This window comes from Salvelinus sp. IW2-2015, linkage group LG30 (genome assembly GCF_002910315.2).
Source record: "Salvelinus sp. IW2-2015 linkage group LG30, ASM291031v2, whole genome shotgun sequence".
Taxonomy (NCBI): domain Eukaryota; kingdom Metazoa; phylum Chordata; class Actinopteri; order Salmoniformes; family Salmonidae; genus Salvelinus; species Salvelinus sp. IW2-2015.
This window is the reverse complement of record NC_036869.1, coordinates 3,560,388-3,580,137: the sequence shown is the minus strand read 5'-3', so window position 1 is coordinate 3,580,137 and position 19,750 is coordinate 3,560,388. Positions and strand designations below refer to the sequence as shown.

The 19,750-nt window shown below is 44.0% G+C and overlaps 1 pseudogene; it reads right to left on the bottom strand.

Moving 5' to 3' along the window:
* Window positions 1-19,750, bottom strand: part of LOC111954784 (alpha-catulin-like) — a 115,145-nt pseudogene that overhangs the window by 43,111 nt on the left and 52,284 nt on the right.

Genomic DNA, 19,750 nt, shown 5'->3' with positions numbered 1-19,750 from the left:
TGGCTGACGCTTCCCACCAGCTCGCTTTTGTTTGGGTTCAGCCCTTTTCAAATCAGCACACTAGGAGATTAAACGCACTGTTACACATGCCGCTTCTCCTCAACATAAACCTATTATCCCGTGTTGGTTTCTAAATTCTTACCCTGTGAGATTTTGTTTTGGACTTAACATATCAACAGGATAAGACTTTGATTGGGCCTCAGGCTTTGACCCCCTATTCATCCTGCTATTTTTCACTTGAATAGAGTTGCAAAGCCGGCTCAAAAATATATTACTCTGTTTGTTTTAAAAGAGTGTTGATAGCTGCGGTGTACATATCCTCCTCCCACGGCATGTGGTAGTTATTCGGAGAATGACTGGACAGTTATGATGAAGAGATACAGGGTCGGCGTTTGTAGGTATATTTAGTTGCATGGGCTCATGGAAAAGTGTTGAAAGAGGGGGGGCACAAGGTCACATGTACCAGTTTCTCTTTTTGTCTCTCTAAGCAAAGGATTCAACTGCCGACAGCTGAGAACAGGCAAGATTCTCTCTCTCTCTCTATCCCTCTGAGCAAGAGAAGATACTGAAGATGAGTGAACTCTGTCCAGAAGACAGAGCAAGCACACCTCAGAATACCCTTCATTACGCCTGCAGCCCTGCCTGCCTGGTACACAAACACTTCAGCCTCAAATTACACAGCTCTCTCCTTTTCCAAACCTGACTCATACTGTTCTGTTCTCTGTCTCTGCATTTCCCCCCTCAGGATAGACCATAACCAACTTCACTTCCCTCTAGCCTCTAGTCTTGCAAACTTAAACTAAACTTCACTCAAAACTAACAAAAACAACAGTATTTGACTTCTGAACACCTCTAGTGCAAATGTGTTGAATAGGCAGAGTTAGGGTTGCACATTTTTGGGAATATTCAGAGGTGGAAACTTTCCGTGGGAATATATGGGAATTAACGGGAATATATGGGAATTAACAGAAATATATGCAAATTAATATTAATACTATTTAAATGTAGATGTTTTTTGCATTGGATATATTTACCATATCATATGGAGACAGAAACATAAACCTTTTACCGTATCGTAAGTAGACATAATTGCAAATTATTAAATCGTTCCAATAGAAAACCTCCCCCCATTTAGTTACAAATTGAACTTTAATTAAATGAGTTGACTCTTCACATGGGATGATTTCACTGAACAACAAAAGAAAGGGAATATTGAATGATCCATCACATCTCCCAAAAATGTTTTCAACATATAGTACATCTGTAAAATGATAGTCTAGAAACTAAAGCTTTGGTTGTCTTCCTCTTAGGCTTCCATGTCTTCTCCCTGGACCTCCTCAATGTCCACCTCTTGAACATCAGACTCTGAGGCCTCATTTTCACTGTCACTTTCCAACCTTGTTGAGGATGGCTCATTGTCAGGCTCAAAAAGCCTCAAATTTGCCCAGATGGCCACCAATTTTTCAACCCTTGTATTGGTCAGCCTGTTGCGTGCTTTGGTGTGTGTGATCCAAAACAAGGACCAGTTGCGCTCTGAGGCGGCTGATGTTGGTGGCGTTTGGAGGATGATGGAGGCAACAGGGGAAAGAGCCTCAGATCCACAAAGTCCCTTCCACCAGGGACTGGTGAGATATTTGGCACGATTGCCATATTGCATCTCCATCCCAAAGCCCTTGCTTGGAAGTGTACTTCACCAGACTGCCTAGAACCTTGCCCTCATCCAGGCCAAGGTGGCGAGACACGGTAGTGATGACACCATAGGCCTTGTTGACCTCTGCACTGGACAGGATGCTCTTGCCAGCATACTTGGGGTCCAACATGTATGCTGCGGTGTGTATGGGCTTCAGGCAGAAGTCTTCACGCTTCTTGATGTATTTCAGAACTGCAGTTTCCTATGCTTGGATCAACAGTGAAGTGGGCAGGGCAGTACGGATTTCTTCTCTTACATCTGAAAGCAGAGTCTGAACATCAGGCAGGATGGCATTGTCTCCCTCAATCCGTGCAATGGCTACTGCTATAGGTTTCAGGAGTTTCAGGCTGCTTACCACTCTCTCCCAAAATACATCATCCAGGAGGATCTTCTTGATGGGGCTGTCCATATCGGCAGACTGTGATATGAACATTTCTTGGAGAGACTCTTTCCCCTCCAGGAGGCTGTCAAACATGATGACAACACCACCCTAACGGGTGTTGCTGGGCAGATTCAATGTGGTGCTCTTATTCTTCTCACTTTGCTTGGTGAGGTAGATTGCTGCTATAACTTGATGACCCTTCACATACCTAACCATTTCCTTGGCTTTCTTGTAGAGTGTATCCATTGTTTTCAGTGCTATGATGTCCTTGAGGAGCAGATTCAATGCATAAGCAGCACATCCAATGGGTGTGATATGAAGGTAGGACTCCTCCACTTTAGACCAAGCAGCCTTCATGTTCGCAGCATTGTCTGTCACCAGTGCAAATACCTTCTGTTGTCCAAGGTCATTGATTACTGCCTTCAACTCATCTGCAATGTAGAGAGCGGTGTGTCTGGTGTACCTTGTGTCTGTGCTCTTGTAGAATACTGGTTGAGGGGTGGAGATGATATAGTTAATTATTTCTTGCCCACGAACATTCGACCACCCATCAGAGATGATTGCAATACAGTCTGCTTTCTCTATGATTTGCTTGACCTTCACTTGAACTCTGTTGAACTCTGCATCCAGCAAATGAGTAGATAAAGCATGTCTGGTTGGAGGGGTGTATGCTGGGCGAAGAACATTCAGAAATCTCTTCCAATACACATTGCCTGTGAGCATCAAAGGTGAACCAGTTGCATACACAGCTCGAGCAAGACATTCATCAGCATTTCTCTGACTACGTTCCTCCATTGAGTCAAAAAAACTTCTGATTCCAGGAGGACCATGAGTTGTTGCTATCGATAAGGTGTCTGATTCATAATTTTCACCTCGAATAGAAGTAGAGGGACTTTTGTCAAAGGTTGCTTGTTGTGAGCCCTGAGGGAACTTTATGCACTTGGCCAGATGATTCTGCATCTTTGTTGCATTCTTCACATATGATTTGGCACAGTATTTGCAAATGTACACAGCTTTTCCTTCTACATTAGCTGCAGTGAAATGTCTCCACACATCAGATAGTGCTCGTGGCATTTTCCTGTAAAGATTAGAAGATTTTTTTTTTTTTTTAAACAGAATACAATTCCCTGTGCAGATAAATAGTTAAGCAGTTAGATTAAACTCCTTTGTAAGACAAATGTTTTAGAATGAAACATGTATGGAAATAAATGAATTAACACTCCTCAGTTAGCAGGCTCAAGCAAGCTAAAACCCACATCGTAGCAAAAACGAACTAGCAGAAATTGTTAACAAATTAGAAATTATTTAAACACACGTTGCTATAGGGTACTATTTACTAGTTAACAAAAAATRATGTATGTCATATAAAATATATTCACCCCACCCAGTATTGTAATCAAAACTTACCAGAAAGCATGTAGTCCTTGGCTCAGACAGTGTAGTACTGTGGGCTCAATAACATCTCATTAGTGTGTAAGATCTTGAGATTCAGCTGTACATGTGATGGCAGAATGCACTGTGCATGCAGAGGGTTGCAATTCCATTGAATTGGGGATAGTTTAACCAAAATATGCCATAAGACCTAGAATTGCCTTGTGTATCCCACAAAAAAGGTTCACTGTTATAAGCTAACTTTTTGATGAATTTTTTCCGACCCGTTTTAAAAATGTATTTATGATGAAAACAGCAAAAACACTCCCTTCGTTGGACTGCATTCAAAATGGCACCTTCTTCCCTATAGAGTGCACTAGGATGCCATTTAGGATGTAATTTCAGACTCAGATCCAGTTACCTGCTCTGCGGGCCTCGAAGCAGGCCATGCCCATCTCCTCCTTCAGCTCCTCGTTCTCCACGGCAATGGCCTCGCCCACGGCAACGAAGCGACCCACAGCAACACTAACAGCCTGGCCCACCCTCTGGATGGCCTGCTGCGTCCGCTCCGACTTCTTTGGTTTGTCTTTGTGATTGATCAGGGTGGTGATCTAGGAGGATACAGAGACTAGTCAGTGATGTGTGCCTTGTGTGTTTGTAATATAGGTGTACAGCAGTGGTCGCCAACCGGTCGATCGCGATCTGGTCAATCTCCAAGCCATTCCTAGTCGATCACCAAGCATTTCTGTGATAAACCCAACAATAAAGCCTTGCGTTCCTATTTCTTTCCCCCCGTTTCCCGCTGTTGAAGGTAGGTGCACTTGATTCAGCAGCCCTAGCGCCGGGAAGGCAAAGTATTCCCATTTTAAACCAATTCATGTGTCTGAAGGTAGAACTCCGCCTACCCGGCAGGCCCAGAGAGCAAATCAAGTGCACTTATAGGCCTAATGCTGGTCAATCAGATATTTCAGATCACCGTGTCTACACAGTTTCCTCGCTCCATAGACTGTAAAAAGAAGCCTTGAACTCACAGCAAAGTTGATCATGTGAGATTTCAGAACATTTCAAACCATGAGTAGAGAGAGACTCAACGAATACAGCAAAGAGCTGCTGTTTTTATGAAAAAGTTCAAGTTTAAGTTGTTATTCAGCACTGTCAACACTTAGTTCATCAGTTTTATAAGCCATAACATGCGAGTGTTTCGATAAGCTTGCGTTATTGTTATTTCTCTGGTCATAGGAGTAACAACATTAATTGGTTCATGAGGCAGAAGTAATGCAGTGCAACTTAAGCCTCACCATCAGCTGGAAGACTGTGTCCCTTTTTCTCAGTTGAGGGAGGGAGAGAGGAGGGACAGTGAGTCGGGTGAGAGGCAGCCTCACCGCTGCTCCCTCCCTCCCCTCAGACTGACCATCAGATGCAGGCCATCAGCACAGTAAACAAAGCAAGCTAATTATTATGCTCACTCAGCTGTGCCTCACAAGTAATAGAACAAATGATCAATTACCAGTGTGATCATATACCTACAATTTTTAAATATAATTTAAAAAGATGGTCTGAGAAGAACAACATTGGCTGGGCAATTCAAGCGTAGCCAATATGCAGTGATAATTAGACCAAATCCCTATTTGCATCCATGACTAATTTAGGAAAGGGTCAATTTGAGCTAGCTAGCTAGCCACCGGAGGACAACAACAACGAGATGCAACAATTCAAGTTTATTCTGTCAATGGCGTTTGGCTTGATGTGATGTGATTGGTGTGAAGCCAAATCCAAACTGGCTTCCCTTGACACTTTTTTTTGGTGGACCAGGACCATTCACAGTTGAGCTCGCTCAGTTTAGCTCAACATTGATTGGCTATTATTTCTTTTTATTTTATTATTAAGGGCGGCCAAATACTCGCTGGCTTCCCTTGCATTCAATGCTACGGGGCGGCAACAATATCATCCTCTTTTTGATCAGACAGCATCAATACGGGCGGCAACAATATCATCCTCTTTATGATCAGACAGCATCAGATACATGGGCTATCCATACAGAGACAGAGGTGCGCTGTTTCATTCGCTCGGATACTTTCTCTGGTGAGATACATTCAGCCTTTTGCAAATTGAAAGACAATTATGAAACAAAGAAATATATATAATTTTTATGTATATAAAAATTATATATATATATATATATATATATATATATAAATTATTATGTATATATATATATATAGATAGAGAGAAATTTTTGGGGGAAATCCTGGTTTCCTTTAGCATCCATGAATACACGCCACTGAGTCTACCCCGTCCAGTGTACAGCACGTAAACACAGGCCGTGTTTCTACCACTTTCCCCAAGTGAGTACACAGAAGAAAAGTCAAAATTATAATAAATTATTTTTCACGGATAGAGACAGAGAACTGATTGCTGATTTCCTATGGAGTAACAGGTGTAGAGCCGGCAGTGAGACAGCAGGAGAGAAGAGGTGTGTCCTATAGCTCAGCATCTACACCCACACCCACACACACAAAGTCGCACGCACTGACACTAGGGCTGTGAACGTTTAAACAAAATTGGAATCGTTAACGTTTAGAAAAAACGTTTTTTCCCTTTACAAATCAAAATATAAATCACAAAACTACCACTAACAGGTCCCGATCATCATCATAAAGACAAAAATACAAATATCTAATGCAACAATGCTGTAACGCTACTTTTTGCCACAGACATAAAACGCTCAGCACGTCATCGTTGTTAACAGTTGAAAAATGGCAGTGAGACAGGGAAGCGACAGCAGCGAAGTCCTGTATGACAATACTTTGACAAGTTATACGAGAAGGTGGTGAAATACAAGGTGGAACTGAGCTAGAGTGGCAGTACAGGTGCAATACTTAACCATCTAAAAAGGGGGGCACCGTGAGACCCCTAAACAGTACAGGTGCAATACTTAACCATCTAAAAAGGGTGGCACCGTGAGACCCCTAAACAGTACAGGTGCATAACTAAACCTCTAAAAAGGGGGCCACCGTGAGACCCCTAAACAGTACAGGTGGCAATACTTAACCATACTAAAAGGGGGCACGTGAGACCCCTAACAGTACAGGTGCAATACTTAACCATCTAAAAAGGGGGGCACCGTGAGACCCCTAAACAGTACAGGTGCAATACTTAACCATCTAAAAAGGGGGCATCGTGAGACCCCTAAACAGTACAGGCCACTAATAACAGACATTAGACAGGTTCACATAAAAGAAGTGCAAGAAGGGACGGAGTGAAAAAAATCACAGCGCTGATTACAGAAACGATTGCAGTTGATATGCAGCCATTGTCAATGGTAGAGGATATCGGCTTTACTGCTCTGACGGCACATCTAGAGCCAAATTGTACAATGATTACTCTGCAAGTATAAAGTGCAAGCTCTAAAACACCCCATGCATGGCGTTAAAAACAAATTGTTGGACGTCTATGAACACGCTGTCATACATCACTGCAATGAGTCATCACATTGATGAGAGGTGGAACATGAAGTCCCATGTATCCTCAGAGCAGTGGCGGTCGGTGCCGTTTAAGATGAGGGAGGACACTTTTTTTATCATGAGCATGGCCTTATTTCTATTACAGCATATTGGATGACTGTCATTCATATTCCATTCACCCAGTTCAATGTAACATCGAAAGGTTTAGGCTACTACATGATACTCAAATTTCCCTATACCCATCATGAGGTTGCTACAACCTAGCCTATGAATTAAAGTTTACAACGTAGGTGCACACAGGTCGAGAGAAACATTTGAGATGACAGACAGTGACACATGGACAGACAGTAACACATTCAATACCGCCTTGTATTCAATACCGCCTTACCTGCATCTAGCTTATCTAGGGTGTGACTTGGGTCAGTTAGGATCACTACTTTATTTTAAGAATGTGAAATGTCAGAGTAATAGTAGAGAAAATTATTTCTTTCAGCTTTTATTTCTTTCATCACATTCCCAGTGGGTCAGAAGTTTACATACACTCAATTAGTATTTGGTAGCATTGCATTTAAATTGTTTAACTTGGGTCAAACGTTTCGGGTAGCCTTCCACAAGCTTCCCACAATAAGTTGGGTGAATTTTGGCCCATTCCTCCTGACAGAGCTGGTGTAACTGAGTCAGGTTTGTATAACTCCTTGCTAGCTCACACTTTTTTAGTTCTGCCCAAAATGTTCTATAGGATTGAGGTCAGGGCTTTGTGATGGCCTCCCCAATACCTTGACTCTGTTGTCCTTAAGCCATTTTGCCACAACTTTGGAAGTATGCTTGGGGTCAGTGTCCATTTGGTAGACCCATTTGCGACCAAGCTTTAACTTCCTGACTGATGTCTTGAGATGTTGCTTCAATATATCCACATAATTTTCCTGCCTCATGATGCCATCTATTTTGTGAAGTGCACTAATCCCTCCTGCAGCAAAGCACCCCCACAACATGATGCTGCCACCCCCTTGTTTCACGGTTGGGATGGTGTTCTTCGGCTTGCAAGCCTCCCCCTTTTTCCTCCAAACATAACAATGGTCATTATGGCCAAACAGTTCTATTTTTGTTTCATCAGACCAGAGGACATTTTTCCAAAAAGTACGATCTTTGATCCCATGTACAGTTGCAAACCGTAGTCTGGCTTTTTTATGGCGGTTTTGGAGCAGTGGTTTCTTCCTTGCTGAGCGGCATTTCAGATTTTGTCGATATAGGACTCGTTTTACTGTGGATATAGACGCTTTTGTACCTGTTTCCTCCAGCATCTTCACAAAGTCCTTTGCTGTTGTTCTGTGATTGACTTGCACTTTTCGTACCAAAGTATGTTCATCTCTAGGAGACAGAACGCGTCTCCTTCCTGAGCGGTATGACGGCTGGGTGGTCCCATGGTGATTATACTTGCGTACTATTGTTTGTACAGATGAACGTGGTACCTTCAGGTACCTTGTACAGATGAACGTGGTATCTTCAGGTTTGGAAATTGCTCCCAAGGATGAACCAGACTTGTGGAGGTCTACAATTATTTTTTATGAGGTCTTGGCTGATTTCTTTTGATTTTCCCATGATGTCAAGCAAAGAGGCACTGTGTGTGAAGGTAGGCCTTGAAATACATCCACAGGTACACCTCCAATTGACTCAAATTATGTCAATTAGCCTATCAGAAGCTTCTAAAGCCATGACATCATTTTCGGGAATTTTCCAAGCTGTTTAAAAGCACAGTCAACTTAGTGTATGTAAACTTCTGACCCACTGGAATTGCGATACAGTGAATTAAAAGTGAAATAATCTGTCTGTAAACAATTGTTGGAAAAAGTAGATGTCCTAACCGACTTGCCAAAACTATAGTTTGTTAACAAGAAATTTGTGGAGTCGTTGAAAAATGAGTTTTAATGACTCCAACCTAAGTGTATGTAAACTTCCGACTTCAACTGTATGTAGATATTCCATTAAAAAAAATCACCCGTTTCCAGCTACAATAGTCATTTACAACATTAACAATGTCTACACTGTATTTCTGATCAATTTTATGTTATTTTAATGGACAAAAAATGTGCTTTTCTTTCAAAAACAAGGACATTTCTAAGTGACCCCAAACTTTTGAACAGTACTGTATATATTTTTTAAAGTCAGTTAACAACAAATTCTTATTTACAATGACGGCCTACCAAAAGGCAAAAGGCCTTCTGCTGGGACGGAGGACTCACCAATCAATGAGAAACTTGACCCTGTCTCTCACTCATAAACTTGGGGTCAGTGTGGCAACAGCAGTGATCATGCTTTTCTCCAAGTCGAGTCTGTTCCTGTTCTTGGTCTTGATTAGAGTCATGGATGAAAATGTCATTTCACATACATATGTAGATCCAAAGGGTAGCAGTTCATTCAGTGCATGCTTCCCCAAATCAGAATATTCCTTCTCCACATCATGCAAGAACTGTGACAGTCTTGTCTCTGAGTACCTCATCTCCAGGCCACGGCCTGAGGACACATCCAGAAGATTATCCTGCAGTCTGGTAGGAATGTTGTTGTTGGTACTGTAAGTCATGAAAGGATTATATGTAACGGATGTGAAATGGCTAGCTAGTTAGCGGGTACGCGCTACTAGCGTTTCAATCAGTTACGTCACTTGCTCTGAAACCTAGAAGTAGGGTTTCCCCTTGCTTTGCAAGGGCCGCGGCTTTTGTGGAGCGATGGGTAACGACGCTTCGTGGGTGACCGTTGTTGATGTGTGCAGAGGGTCCCTGGTTCGCGCCCGTGTCGGGGCGAGGGGACAGACGTAAAGTTATACTGTTACATATACACCCAGTCAAGTTTGGCAGACTTGTTTTCAATGTCAGGGAAGTAGGAGTAGAACTCACTGTTGAGATTGGGTAAATGTGAGCTAACTATTTGCACCATAGGAGCTCTGTCAACATCGTATGTAGAAAGGTAGGTGTCAAGCTGCTGGAAACAACTTCTATCCCCATCTTCACATTTATTCTCCCAGAGTTTGATCTTCTTCATGAATCTACGCACATACAGTACATGTTTAGAATGTGGGTGTCGAATACAAATTCCATCTAGACACCGTTGCCCTAGTAGAGCACACAAAAAACTATACATACCTTGGCCTAAACATCAGAGCCACAGGTAACTTCCACAAAGCCGTGAACGATCTGAGAGACAAGGCAAGAAGGGCATTCTATGCCATCAAAAGGAACATAAAATTTGACATACCAATTAGGATCTGGCTAAAAATACTTGAATCAGTTATAGAACTCATTGCCGTTCATGGTTGTGAGGTCTGGGGTCTGCTCACCAACCAAGAATTCACAAAATGGGACAAACACCAATTTGAGACCCTGCATGCAGAATTCTGCAAAAATATCATATGTATACAGCGTAAAACACCAAATAATGCATGCAGAGCAGAATTAGGCCGATACCCGCTAATTATCAAAACTCAGAAAAGAGCCGTTAAATTCTACATCCATCTAAAAGGAAGCGATTCCCAAACCTTCCATAACAAAGCCATCACCTACAGAGAGATGAACCTGGAGAAGAGTCCCCTAAGCAAGCTGGACCTGGGGCTCTGTTCACAAACACAAACACACCCACAGAGCCCCAGAACAGCAACACAATTAGACCCAACCAAATCATGAGAAAACAAAAATATAATTAATTGACACATTGGAAAGAATTCACAAAAAAAACTGAGCAAACTAGAATGCTATTTGGCCCTAAACAGAGAGGACACCGTGGCAGAATACCAGACCACTGTGACTGACTGTGACTGACTCGTCGGATATGGCAGGGCTATTACAGACTACAAAGGGAAACCCAGACGCGAGCTGCCCAGTGACGCAAGCCTACCAGACGAGCTAAATGCCTTTTATGCTCGCTACGAGGCAAGCAACACTGAAGCATGCACGAGAGCACCAGCTGTTCTGGATGACTGTGTTATAATGCTCTCGGTAGCCGATGTGAACAAAACCTTTAAACAGGTCAACATTCACAAAGCCGCTGGGCCAGACGGATTACCAGGACGTGTACTCAAAGCATGCGCGGACCAACTGTCAAGTGTCTTCACTGATATGTTCAACCTCTCCCTGACCGAGTCTGTAATACCTACATGTTTCAAGCCGACCACCATAGTACCTGTGCCCAAGGAAGTGAAGGTAACCTGGCTAAATGATTACCGTCCCGTGGCACTCATGTCAGTAGCCATGAAGTGCTTTGAAAGGCTGGTCATGGCTCACATCAAAGGCATCCTCTCGGACACACTAGAACCACTCCAATTCGCATACCGCCCCAACAGTTCCACAGATGACACAATCTCAATCGCACTCAACACTGCCCATTCTCACCTGGACAAAAGTAACACCTGTGGGAGAATGCTGTTCATTGGCTTCAGCTCAGCATTCAACACCATAGTGCCCACGAAGCTCATCACTCAGCTAAGGACACTAGGACTAAACACCTCCCTCTGCAACTGGATCCTGGACTTCCTGATGGGCCGACCCCAGGTGGTAAGAATAGGCAACAACACGTCTGCAGCGCTGATCCTTAACACTGGGGCCACTCAGGGGTGTGTACTTAGTCCCCTCCTGTATTCCCTGTTCACCCACGACTGCGTGGCCAAACATGATTCCAACACCATCATTAAGTTTGCTGATGACACAACAGTGGTAGGCCTGATCACCGACAATGATGAGACGGCCTATAGGGAGGAGGTCAGAGAACTGGCGATGTGGTGCCAGGACGACAACCACTCCCTCAATGTGAGCAAGACAAAGGAGCTGATCGTGGACTACAGGAAAAGGCGGGCCAAACAGACCCCCATTCTCAGCGACGGGGCTGTAGTGGAGCGGGTCGAGAGTTTCAAGTTCCTTGGTGTCCACATCACCAACAAACTATCACGGTCCAAACATACCAAGACAGTCATGAAGAGGGCACGACGAAACCTTTTCCCCCTCAGGAGACTGAAAAGATTTGGCATGGGTCCCCAGATCCTCAAAAGGTTCTACAGCTGCACAATCGAGAGCTTTCTGACCGGTTGCATCAACGCCTGTATGGCAACTGCTCGGCAGCTGACCGTAAGGCGCTACAGAGGGTAGTGCGAACGGCCCAGTACATCACTGGGGCCAAGCTTCCTGCCATCCAGGACCTATATAATAGGTAGTGTCAGAGGAAAGCCCATAAAATTTCAGAGACTCCAGTCACCCAAGTTATAGACTGTTTTCTCTGCTACCGCACAGCAAGCGGTACCAGAGCGCCAAGTCTAGGACCAAATGCTCCTCAACAGCTTCTTTCCCAAGCCATTAGACTGCTGAACAATTCATAAAAATCGCCCACGGACAATTTACACCCCCCCCCCCCCCCCCTTTTTGTACACTTCTGCTAATCGTTGTATGTCTGTTACCTATGCATAGTCACTTCGCCCCACCTACAATTACCTCACCTAGCCTGTACCCCCGCACACTGACTCGGTACCGGGTGCCCCCTGATATAGCCTCGTTATTGTTATTCTTATTGTGTTACTTTTAATTATTACTTTTTATTTTAGCCTACTTGGTAAATATTTTCTTCTTCTTGAACTGCACTGTTGGTTAAGGGCTTGTAAGTAACATTTCACGGTAAAGTCTATACTTGTTGTATTTGGCGCATGTGGCAAATAAAGTTTATTTATTTTATTTGACCGACAAGCTTTGACTATGTACAGACTCAGTGAACATAGTCTTGCTATTGAGAAAGGCCGCCATAGGCAGTTCTGGCTCTCAAGAGAAGACAGGCTATTGGCACACTGCCCACAAAATGAGGTGGAAACTGAGCTGCACTTCCTAACCTCCTGCAAATGTATGACCATATTAGAGACACATATTTCCCTCAGATTACACAGATCCGCGAAGAATTTGAAAACAAACCCAATTTTCATAAACTCCAATATCTACTGGGTGAAATACCACAGTGTGCCATCACAGCAGCAAGATTTGTGACTTGTTGCCACAAGAAAAGGGCAACCAGTGAAGAACAAACACCATTAAATACAACCCATATTTAGTGTTATTTTATTTTCCATTTTGTACTTTAACCATTTGCACACGTTACAACACTGATAAAATAATATGACATTTGAAATGCTTTATTCTTTTGGATCTTCTATGAGTGTAATGTTTACTGTTCATTTTTATTGTTATATTCACTTTATTTATGATTACTTCACTGATTTGGCAATGTTAACATATGTTTCCCATGCCAATAAAGCCCCTTGAAGAGAGCGAGAGAGAGAGAGAAGAGAGGAGGAGAGAGAAGAGAGAGAGAGAGAGAGAGAGAAGAGAGAAGAGAGAGAGGGCGTTTTCGACAGCACCACTCTTCAATCCAGAACAGAACACAACCCACTCTTCCAACCAGACAGACCACACAGCCCACACTTAACCGCGTAACTTTTCAAACAGAACAGAACCGACAAGCCCATTGTGTCAGTGCAGAACAGAAGCCACGGGAGGCCCACATCTTCAGTCAGAACAGAAACACAACCCATTCTCTTCAGTCAGACAGAAACCACGAGCCCATCTTCAGACCAGAACGACCACAGCCCAGTGCTTCACGTTCGAGAACAGAACCTAGCCTCTTCAACGCAGAACAGAACCACAGCCCATCTTCGAAGCCAAAGAGATAACCAGTGCCACTCTTCAGACGAACGGAAGAACCACATGCCACTCGTAGACACCGACAGACCAACAGCCCAATCTTCAACCAGAACAGAACCACAGCCCACTCTTCAGTCAGAACAGACCACAGCCCAATCTTCAACCAGAACAGAGAACCACAGCCCACTCTTCAGTCAGAACAGAAACAGAAGCACGGACAGAAGACGCTCCAGGCATATTAAGTGGAAGGGGGGCGAGCGGGTCAGTATGTGACGCCACAGGTAAGCCGAGTGGAACGTGATGTCGGTTTAGTGACGTGTGTCCCTGAACAGGAGGATATTCGGAAAACTACAGAAAATGTAACGGAGCAAATCTCTCTGTGTTTCTCTCTCTCTCACTCCCTCTTATTTCTTTCTCTCTCCCCATCCTGCCTTTCTCCCTCTCACTCACTGTCCTCTATCCCTCCTCTCTCTCCTCTCTCTCTCTTTCCATTCGTGACAACAGCGCTGCCTGGTAGATTAGAGCCACTAGTTACGCTGCCTCACAACCAAGGAGCTCTTGTGACTCACCCACAGAAAAATATGGCATTCTATAGGTAAAAAAAGGAAATTGTCATTTCTGTCCTGAAGCTGGATACTGGTAGAAGTGTCATACGTACAGTATAGGACGAAGATAGTAGCACTATGGTGACTCAGTGATAGAGTTCCCATATGTCACACTGTTCAACCTCTGTAAAAGGTTAGAATGTTGGCCTGAATTTAATCAACAACATGACAGTGACATTACATAAAAGTCATGGTTCAAAGTCGTCGGTGCGGTGTGTGTAGTGTGATGGTGTGATCTGTGTGTGTGTGTGTGTGTGTGTGTGTGTGGTGTAGTGTGTGTGTGTGTGTGCGTGCATGTGTGCTGCAGTGTGTTCTGTGTGCGATGCAAGTGTATGGTATGTAGTGTTGTGTGTATGTGCATGTGGATTGCTGCATGTGTATGTGAGTACCTGCAGGGGTTAGGTCTACCTGGGTGGCTGTCGTGTAAACGAACCTGGCAGTTAGGTCTACCGGGGCTGTCTGTAAACAGGAACCTGGCAGGTTAGAGCTACCTGGGTTGTCTTAAACAGGAACCTGGCAGGGTTAGAGCTACCTGGGGTTGCTGTAAACAGGAACCTGGCAGGGTTAGAGCTACCTGGGTGTGTCTGTAAACAGGAACCTGGCGAGGTTAGAGCTACCTGGGGTTGTCTGTAAACAGGAACCTGCAGGTGTAGCTAACTGGGGCTGTCTGTAATCAGGAACCTGGAGGGTTATGGTACTCTGGGCTGTCTGTAATCAGGACCTGGCAGTGGTATGAGCTACCTGGGGGGTGTTGTCTGTAAACAGGAACCTGGCAGGGTTAGGGCTACCTGGGGTTGTCTGTAATCAGGAACCTAGCAGGGTTAGAGCTACCTGGGGTGTCTGTAAACAGGAACCTGGCAGGGTTAGAGCTACCTGGGGTTGTCTGTAAACAGGAACCTGGCAGAGGTTAGGGCTACCGGGGCTGTCTGTAATCAGGAACCTGGCAGGGTTATGGCTACCTGGGGTTGTCTGTAATCAGGAACCTAGCAGGTAGAGCTACCTGGGGTTGTCTGTAACAGGAACCTGGCAGGGTTAGAGCTACCTGGGGTTGTCTGTAAAACAACCTGGCAGGGTTAGGGCTACCGGGGTGTGTCTGATAACAGGAACCTGGCAGGGTTGGGCTACCTGGGGTTGTCTGTAAACAGGAACCTGGCAGGGTTAGGGCTACCTGGGGTTGTCTGTAAACCCAAGGTCTAGACTATTGACCATAGATCCCTATGGCCCTGGTCAAAAGTAGTGCAATTTAGGAGGCAGTCTATGTCCAATCTAATTAAGCAATCCATTCAGTGGATGCTTTTTCTTGTTCAACAGCAGCAGAATTTGTGGTTGTCAGGGGTCAGGAAGAAGCACTGCAGAGTGTTATTCGTAGCTGGGAGCACACAATCATTGAGTGTGACAAGCTGCATACAGCACATACAGACAGACACTCTCACACACACACACACACACACAAACACACACACCACACCACACACACACACACACACACACACACACACACACACACACACACACACACAGTAGGCTCTGACACATCCCCCATGCATCCCAATGAGAACAGAACAGCCTCAGAGCATCAGAGCTGTGCTGCCTGCTGATGAAAATACAAACCTGTCAAGGATTCAAGGTTTTAGAAAAAAACAAGACTTCAAAGAACAAACAAAAACAAATGTTTACGACACATCAAAGCACCTCACCTGTACACACATACACACACACAAACACACACAGAGAGCTTTGTCGTAATCAGCACAGAAGTGGACAGCTTACCGTTGCCTGCTTTTGACCAGACACAGACAATCAACTCAGTTGCAGCCACTCAGCTAAATCCATGCTGTTATCCATAATGGCATCTACAATTACACACACGTCACACTGCTGCAACAACAACAACCCACAATGGAAGCAGAGGAGGATAGAGAACAGGCAGTGCTGTGTATGGGTTCTGTTTGGGCTTACAGGAAGCATATTCCTGAAGGACACACTGTCTGACTATAAATCTGACTTTTAACAAAAGCTGGAAACACTTGTGGCTGCCTCCTGTGGTTACTGACAGGTTGTGTTAAAAGACAGCTCAACAAAAGACTCCGTTTGGCATTTTGTCTTTCTCCCCTTGGTGTGTTTCTCTCTTTGTGTAGTGTGTGTGTGTGCCTGTCTGTGTGCGAGTGCGTGGGTGCGCGCATGTGTATGTGAGTGTGTGTGTGTGTTGTTCTATTGTATTCTCCAAACTTAACATGTTTCTGAGAAGCAATCTTGAGACATTCCAGTTATTGGTAAATCCCATTGGGAAAATCCAGTCACTTCTTCTTAACACTGTGTCTCTGTCCCAGATGGCACCCTATTCCCTACGTAGTGCACTACTTTTAACGAGTCAAAAGTAGTGCACTAGGTCGGAAATAGGGTGCAATTTGGGACAACGCCTGTGTAATACCCAGCAAGTGTGAACAAGAGTAGCTTGGAAGCTCGTTATTTAAGCTCTTTATTTAACACACGTCTCATTGATTTCATCACATTTAATCGCTTTTTATTAGAACAGATTACTTCGGCCCTGCTATTTCATTTGGAATCTCTTAATCTTATAATATAATCTTATAGTAAAGCCGAGTACATTGCCAAAAGATAAACCCCAACACTTCTCCAGCTGAAATGATTTGCTTGTTATGAGGCGCATAATAATGACTATTCAACCAGAACAGAACCACAGCCCATCTTCAACCAGAACAGAACCACAGCCCATCTTCAGTCAGAACAGAACAGAAGCACGACAGAAGAGGCTCCAGGCATATTAAGTGGAAGGGGGGCGACGGGTCAGTATGTGACGCCACAGGTAACCGAGTGGAACGTGATGGTCGGTTTAGTGACGTGTGTCCCTGAACATCAGGATGGAGTAAATACTGGAAAACTACTAAGAATAACATGAGACCTTAGAGGCAGAGCACACTAATCATTGAAAACCCAAGTGATTAATTTCTGGAGTTCTCCTCTGACCTCAACCCTCCTCCTCTGTTTGTAGGGCCACCCCGATACAATCACCATCTCTAACTCTGGCATTATATGAGTCACCACTCAATATCATTCGCTCCGCTGCAATACATCCCGCCTCCAGCGCTGCCCTAAAAATGTCTATATTCTGCCATTTCAGTGTACGACATAATCCGATTGACAGCTGCTCGATTTGAGAAATCATTACCCCGAGCCGAACACCAACATCCAACATAGAAATCACACATTTATCCGCACACCACACCCACCCACTCACGTCGTCCTCCGCACCCCAACTAGAATAAATCCTACCATCTCGGGCTCTCAGATCCTTTATCATCTATCAATGATAATAATCACAGCTCTACATCATATATATGATACTATAATGGATAGGTATTGAAGTCGGAAGTTTACATACACTTAGGTTGGGAGTCATAAAAATCGTTTTTCAACCACTCACACAAATGTCTTGATAACAAACTATAGTTTTGGCAAGTCGGTTAGACATCTACTCTTTTCACGACACAAGCAATTTATTCAACAACTCTGTTTACAGACAGATTATCACTTTATAATTCAGCCTGTATCACAATTCCCAGTGATCAGATTTTACAACCTAAGTTGATGGTGCTTTAAACAGTCTTGGAAAATTCCAAAAATGATGTCATGGCTTAGAATCTTCCTGAATAGGCTATTGGCATCATTTGAGTCAATTGGAGGTGTACCTGTGGATGTATTTCAAGGCCTACCTTTCAAATCAGTGCCTCTTTGCTTGGACATCTAAATGGAAACCATCAAAGAATCAGACAAGACCGCATAAATTTTTTTTTAGCAATTCTCTAAATGCCTTGACGGTACCAACGTTCTCCTGTATCCGAAACTAATAGTACGCAAGTATGAACACCATGGGACCACGCAGCCGTCATACCGCTCAGGAAGGAGACGCGTTCTGTCTCCTAGAGATGAACATACTTTGGTGAGAAAAGTGTAAATCAATCCTAGAACAACAGCAAAGGACCTTGTGAAGATGCTGGAGGAAACAGGTACAAAAGTATCTATATCCACAGTAAAACAAGTCCTATATCGGCATAACTTGAAAGGCCGCTCAGCAAGGAAGAAGCCACTGCTCCAGAACCGCTATAAAAAAGCCAGACTACGGATTGCAACTGCACATGGGGACAAAGATTTTACTTTTTGGAGAATTGTTCTCGGATCTGATAAAACTAAAATAGGACTGTTTGGCCATAATGACCATCGTTATGTTTGGCGGAAAAAGGGGGACGCTTGCAAGCTGAAGAACACCATCCCAACCGTGAAGCACGGGGATGGCAGCAGTGCTTTGCTGCAGGGGGGACTGGTGCACTTCACAAAATAGATGGCATCATGAGGAAGAAAAATGATGTGGATATATTGAAGCAACATCTCAAGACATCAGTCAGGAAGTTAAAGCATGGTCGCAAATGGGTCTTCCAAATTGACAATGACCCCAAGCATACTTCCAAAGTTGCTTCCCACAAAGCTTCCCACAATAAGTTTGGTGAATTTTGGCCCATTCCTCCTGACAGAGCTGGTGTAACTGAGTCAGGTTTGTAGGCCTCCTTGCTCGCACACATTTTTTCAGTTTTGCCCACACATTTTCTATAGGATTGAGGTCAGGGCTTTGTGATGGCCACAATGTGGTCCCATGGTGTTCGATGTGGTCCCATGGTGTTCATACTTGCGCACTATTGTTTGTACAGATGCACGTGGTACCTTCAGGTGTTTGGAAATTGCTCCCAACCAGACTTGTGGAGGTCTACAATTATTTTTCTGAGGTCTTGGCTGAGTTCTTTGATTTTCCCATGATGTCAAGCAAAGAGGCACTGAGTTTGAAGGTAGGCCTTGAAATACATCCATAGGTACACCTCCAATTGACTCAAATTATGTCAATTAGACTACCAGAAGCTTCTAAAGCCATGACATCATTTTCTGGAATTTTCCAAGCTGTTTAAAGGCACAGTCAACTTAGTGTAGGTAAACTTCTGACCCACTGGAAATGTGATACAGTAAATTATAAGTGAAATAATCTGTCTGTAAACAATTGTTGGAAAAATTACTTATGTCATGCACAAAGTAGAAATCCGACTAGCTAAAACTATAGTTTGTTGACAAGAAATTTGTGGAGTGGTTGAAAAACGAGTTTTAATGACTCCAACCTAAGTGTATGTAAACTTCCCACTTCAACTGTATATATATATTCCCCTCTTTTTCTTTCTCTCTCCCCATCTCTGCCTTTCTCCCTCTCACTCACTGTCCTTCTATCCCTCTCTCTCATTCCCTCTCTCTCTCTTTCCATGCGTGACAACAGCGCTGCCTGGTCAGGATTAGAGCCACTAGTTACACTGCCTCCAAACCAAGGAGCTCTTGCTGACTCACCCACAGAAAGAAATAGGCATTCTATAGGAAAAGGGAAATGTCATTTCTGTCCTGAAGCCTGTAACAGACAGCCCCAGGTAGCCCTAACCCTGCCAGGTTCCTGTTTACAGACAACCCCAGGTAGCTCTAACCCTGCCAGGTTCCTGTTTACAGACAGCCCCAGAATTGGTGAAAGT